The sequence below is a fragment of the Cetorhinus maximus genome, chromosome 18, assembly GCF_964194155.1.
Source record: "Cetorhinus maximus chromosome 18, sCetMax3.hap1.1, whole genome shotgun sequence".
Lineage (NCBI taxonomy): Eukaryota > Metazoa > Chordata > Chondrichthyes > Lamniformes > Cetorhinidae > Cetorhinus > Cetorhinus maximus.
This window is the reverse complement of record NC_135896.1, coordinates 11,746,685-11,753,138: the sequence shown is the minus strand read 5'-3', so window position 1 is coordinate 11,753,138 and position 6,454 is coordinate 11,746,685.

Below are 6,454 nucleotides of genomic sequence, written 5' to 3'. Positions count from 1 at the left end.
TACCTCAGTGTCCGAGGATTGAATCTGACTGTTTCTTTTTTATTCATTCATGGGATATGGGCATCGCTGGCTAGGCCAGCATTTATTGCCCATCCCTAATTGCCCTTGCGTAAGAGACCACATTGCTGTGGGTCTGGAGTCACATGTAGGCCAGACCAGGTGAGGACGGCAGATTTCCTTCCCTAAAGGACATTAGCGAACCAGATGGGTTTTTTATGACAATCGACCATGGTTTCGTGGTCATCATTAGACTTTTATATATTAGATTTTTTTTATTGAATTCAAATTTCACCGTTTCAGGTGGGATTTGAATCTGGGTCCCCAGAGCATTGGCCTGTACTGCAGAAAAGAACATGGAGAGGCACAGATAGAAAGTGAAACATTACCAATGCTGGGATATCTGAAAGATGAGGAGAAAAGGACCAGTAACCACACAGAGCACGTCGGTTGGTATTTGTGTTGAGAGCAGATGGTTGATGGTTCAGGTGGCTTGTATCCTTTTCGGAGCCCTCCTGAGCTAATGAAGGGAATGAGCCCACACCATCTGTTCTCTCCGGAGGCACCGATTGACTTCCTCACTGTTCTTTTCTCCAATTAAATCAGGTTCAATCCCATTGTGGTTGCTGCCTGAACCCTCCTTAAAGCTCCAGTGTCCTTTTGAAAGTAGAATTCCCAAACTGCCTATGCTTAGTTCAACCATCCACATCTCTGGTGCACATCTCTGAGCTTTTGCTAAGCACCTAGCCATGCAGTTTAGCATCTATTCAATCTATCACCGCCCTTAAGAGGCAATGCATTCCAGATCATCAGAACTAATAGTATTTTTAAAAAAATCTTCTTCCCACCACAGTTCTTTTTCCTGTCCTTAAATCTGTCCCCTGGTTACTGACCCTCTTACTCTATCAACTTTATATACTAGGGGGAGGTGTGGTATAGTGATATTGTCACTGGAGTAGTATGTCAGAGACTCAGTATAATGATGTGGGTTTGAATCCCACCACAGCAGATGGTGAAATTTGAAATCAATAAAAATCTGGAATTAAAAGATGATGACCATGAAACCATTGCCAATTGTTGTAAAAACCCATCTGGTTCACTAATGCCCCTTTAGGGAAGGAAATCTGCCATCCTTCCCTGGTCTGGCCTACATGTTGACTCTTAACTGCCCTCTGACCAAGGACAGTTAGGGAAGCCCACATCCCACAAATGAATATAAAAAAAGCTTCCACAGATAAGTCCTGAACGATGTGGGGTGCCCAGAATGGTTGCCTGGACAACTTTGGTCAGTCCTCCTCAGACAGACCCTTTTTTTATTCTTCATCTCCACCAACTGCTTTCAGGTGCCAAAACCAGTGTGTGATAATCAACTAATTTCCCCAATTATCATTTAACTTCCCAATTTTCAAACGTGTCCTGAAAATCTGTGTATGTTTGGACCACTCTTGTGCACTGATTTATTTCCTTGCTCAGTGTATTCTAGCCGATGTAAGATGGGAGGCAGAATATGATCCAATGGTCAGGATGGCTTTCTTTATCCAACACCCTGTTATGATTTGTTGCTTTCCTGACTTGCAATTTTAGTAACTGGCAGATTTAGGTTTTCTTTTGGAACATTTGTTCTCGTTCCGTCCACAGTTGTGAGTCCTTAATTAAATATTCAAGTATTAATTTGGATGTGAACAGGTTTCCTTTCTCTTTTCTTAGGGGATTCTAGGGCTTCTTACTCTTGCTGGATATATACATTTAATTCAGTTTGTCCATACATGTGCTTTAGATTCCCCAGCTGAAGTAACCAAATCTGGAATTTATCTAGTTTTAAATAAAGTCTGACATGAAGAATTTATCTGCTCTTTCCTGATTGCCCATAATATCTCTGCCCCACTTATCCCATAGTAGTTCTTACATCTTTATCTATTAATTGTTTTTTTAATGACGCTTGACCTCACTACTCTTGGTCTGCTTGAGGGCAGTAGGTTAGTGCACTGCTCTTTTACCTCTGGGAGCTGGGTATAAATCACAGCAAGGGAATGAAAGGCTTCGTGTTGTGCTGACTGTAATGATTCTGGGCTGGGCTATCTCAATCTAGCTGCTGGTGGTGGATGTTGGCTCACAGCAGTGAAACCAGCTACACTTCAGCATTAGGTTACACCGTCATTCAGGATGTGTAAAGATGGGGAAGTGAAGTGGGTGGTTAGGGGCAGGGGTCACTGGGGGCAATACTGTTAGGGTAAAGGATGCTTTTCTGAGATTGGGGTTAAGGCCCCCTCTGATTCTGTCCATACCACATCTGACCAGGCAGCATTTAATGCTGGCAAATGGTGTCCCAAGTAAAGAAAACTGTCCCATTCTAGCACCTTTACTTTCAGGAACACAAAATTAGGGAATTGTTATGTAGAAAGTGCCACAATATTCCAGTTTGTGCTCATTTAAGGGGCTTCCTATTCCTCTTCAGACACAACTGGTCACAATTTAGACATCGACGTGTATACCTGTGGGGGCTCATCTTTGCCTCAAATACATAGGTATTTTCACAGACCTCCCCACAGCACCTCAAAAATCCACAAGGCCAGCCAAGCTCACAATTTATGATTACAATGAGTTCCAACATTTGCTGATTGCTCATTAGATATTGAAATGAGACACAAAAAAATTGGAGAAGATGCAGGTCAGGCAGCACCCATAGGGCAAGAGAGAAATAAGTTAACATTTCAGGTGGATGACCTTTGGGTGTGGGGGATGGATGAATTTTACAAAGATGGCTTTGAACTGTACATAATACACCACGATGATCTAATGTGTACCCATGGGACTGTGTGGCTCACCACATGAAAATTTAAAACTCCCAATGTATCCAACCTATATTAACAGGTGAAAGCAAGGTTAGGCTACACTGAAGGAGTTCAGGCCCAAAGTATTTCTGTTCGACTGCCACTCGAAACCTTGACAATGTATTATCTCTATGTAATTCACTATTATTCAGCATGTCAATGGGGCATTTCTTAATTGCACCAAGTGCGTACTGATGTCACTTTATATTTGCACGGTCATGTCACTCACAGATGCGCAGAGGCGTACGGCAGGCTGGACACAGCAAAATGATGTCATTGGCTTTTGGCGCATGTGGGGGCCAGTGCACATGTGCAGACCTGTTTTGGTGGCCATCTTGTGTTAATTTCCAATACACTAATTTTGACCAATATTGAAACAGTTGGTGATTAAATACAAAACAGAGAACACGAGAGTGAAGTAAGGAGACAAAGCAAATAGTGTAATAGATTTTGTTAAAGGACCACAAATGATGACTTCAAATAAAACAAACAGCATTCAATTGCGCCCGATTTGCATTTGGTATATATAATCGATTGAAGAGAATTCTAATGCATTTAATTACTAAAGTTTGACCTCTGGCAGTTTTCCTATATCTTGTTAGAAAGTTTTGCATCTTCTTCTACTTTTATGATGTGACCTCACACTCACTAATACCTCTGTCAAGACTGTAGTAAACTGATGTCACATGGGGACACTCAGCAGGGGGAAGAGCGAGAGAGAAAGAAAGAAAGAAAGAGGGCGGGGAAATGAGAGAAAAATGGAGAGAGGAGAAAACTTCCCACAGGAACAGGAGCAGGCCATTCTGCCCTTCAAGCTTGTTCTGCCATGCAATTAGATTGTGGTGGATCTGCATTTTAACTCCACCTACCCCCCCCCATGGAAACATTAGAGCTGAACTCTCCTGAAAACAAAAAATTCAATGCATTAACATTGTTCCTCTCATGGGTGCCCAACTGTTTTATTTGAAATCTTTCCCAGACCTTTAACACAATCTATTTCACTTTGATTGCATTTGTGTTGATTCTATTTTGCATTTAACTGCTAATAGGATACTGGCCCGAATGGTTGAAGTGCAGCAAAAGTCAGGCTTAAATCATGACCAGAATTAAACCTTGAACAATATGGAAGATGGAGACTGGCTTGTAGGAATTGTTGTTGGTTTGTGTTGGGACATTACCACATTCATCAGGTGATTCCTCCCTGGCCTCTCCAAATAAAACTTGGTTTTGCACCAACTAAATTGCAGCTGAGCTCAATCCTAAAGACATGGTTCGAAACGGATCTAGATGCCAGAAAGGCCTCACATTAGAGTCATGTTCTATAGCAATGATAGGGATGCAACAAATAACCTTAGTTTCCTTGGGAAAGGCAGGAGGGTGAATGGGCATCAGCCAAGGCTCCTGGTCTACTTGTTCTCCAGTAATGCCTGTAGGAGGTGCGCAAGTGTGGAAATCGAGACAGACCAGGATTCGACTTGGCTGCAGAAAATAAGTTTTATTTACGAGCTATTAGTAGGCAGGAGCGAATGTCACCTAATTAAAAGGGCAGTGTTAAGAGCACAGATATCAGTGTGCCAGAAAGGTTTGTGAATCCAAGTTACCTCAACTCCCAAAATAAGTCAGCAACAACTAGTTTCCACTTTCCAGCATCAACACACTAGCACTCAGTAAAAATAAACCACTCTCAGGATGGTGGCGGTGTTGCTGCTGCCAAGGCCAGCATTTATTACTCATCTTTGGTTGCCAAACCAAGTGGGTTGCCCAGCCACTGCTTGGTAGAAAAACATCATAGAATGTGAACAGATATTTTACTTTATTTTATAAAGTCTAATAAGACTCCATTAATTCAGTTGAACTTGGTGAGGTGAGCCAGGATATCAGACTGCGGAATGAGTCAAGGTAGCACCATTCCGTAATTAACAGAATTCCTTCAACACCTTTTACCAGATAATCCTGCACTACAACAGTGACCGCCACTTCAAAACTACTTCATTGGCTGTAAAGTGCTTCGAAACATCCAGTGGTCATGCTAGCCATGTAACAGCAGCTCTACAGGGTTTCAGTCAACATGACGAGATGCTAATAAAACAAAATAACTTGCGTGAGACAACAGAATTTGATTAGATTTATTGATGCATTTCACTGAACTGCATCTTATGCAGTAAATAAGGTTGTTAAATTATCTTTACAGTTTTAACCTTACTCTTGCAGAACTGTGCCATCAAGGATTTTAGTTGCTGCCTCAGGATCCATTTTACAGAACAGCTTTTAGAAAATTGTTCAGTGGGGAAATTCAGACACCACCATTCTGTTAAGTGATAAATGTACTTTCATTGCATGTAAAGTGTATTGATCCATACTCAGGGTGAACTTCTACAACTCACTGCTCCAGTTGAGGCTGAACCAGCATGTCCAATTCTTGGCACCACACTACATGGAGGATATGAATGCTTCAGAAAAGGTACAGACAAGATTTACCAGAATGGTTCCAGGGATGAGGAGCTTTAGTTATGTGGACAGGTAGGAGAACAACCCCAGCTTCTCCATAGAGAGATTTAATAGAGGTGCTCAAAAACATGAGGAGGTTTGGACAGGATAGAGAAAACGTTCCCTTTGGCAGAAGGGTCGAAAACCAGAGGACACCAATTTAAGGTGATTGGCAAAAGAACTAATGATGACATGAGGAGGAGAAACTTTTTTTAAGCAGCAAGCATTCAGAGATCTGGATTGCACAGCCTGAAAGTGTAGTGGCGGCAGAATCAATAGAGGCCTTCAAAAGAGAATTGGATAATTATCTGAAGAGAAAAAAATTGTGGAGTTACAGATTAGGGTAGGGGAATGGGACTAGCTGACTTGCTCTCAGAGCTGGCATGGACACAATGAGCTGAATATCCCCTTCCATGCTGTAACTATTCAATGATTCTACGATAAACATTCTAGAAATGCAGTAAAGCTTTCTCTATGCCAGTACTGCTATGGCTCCAAGTGCTTGTGGAATTCACAATCACACCTTTAATAAACCTCTTTCAACCTTGCCAAGAACAATATACTCAGATACCAAGACATGGAAATTACACTGAGTGTAAACCATGGATCTTCAATATTTGATTCACATCATGCACCAAAGGACCTCTGTGAAAGCTAGAAGATTAAGGGATACACTAAGTTATACTGCTGAACTAAGGATCTGGAGACATTAGTTCAAATCCCACAAGGGCAGCTGGAGAATTTAAATTCAGTTAGTCATGTAAACAAATCTGAAATTAAAAAAAACTAGCAACAGTAATGGCCACTATGGAAATACCAAACCGTCATTAAAAATCCTTCTGGTTCACTAATATCCATCAGGGAAGAAAATCCACTGTCCATACTTGGTTTGGTCTATATGTGACTCCAGGCCCGCATCAACATGGGTGACTCTTAACTGCTCAGTTGTCTTGTTTAGGCCATTCACTCAGTTATACGCAAGACGCTCACCAGCGATCTTCAAGACCAGTTAGCTATGAAAAATAAATGCTGGCCTTGCCAGTGATGTGTGTTTTTAATTTATTGACATGTAGGCAAGTCCAGCATAATGGAAAGGCTCATCATTCTCAGATGGTGCTCCTCTCCTACAGCTGGTTTGA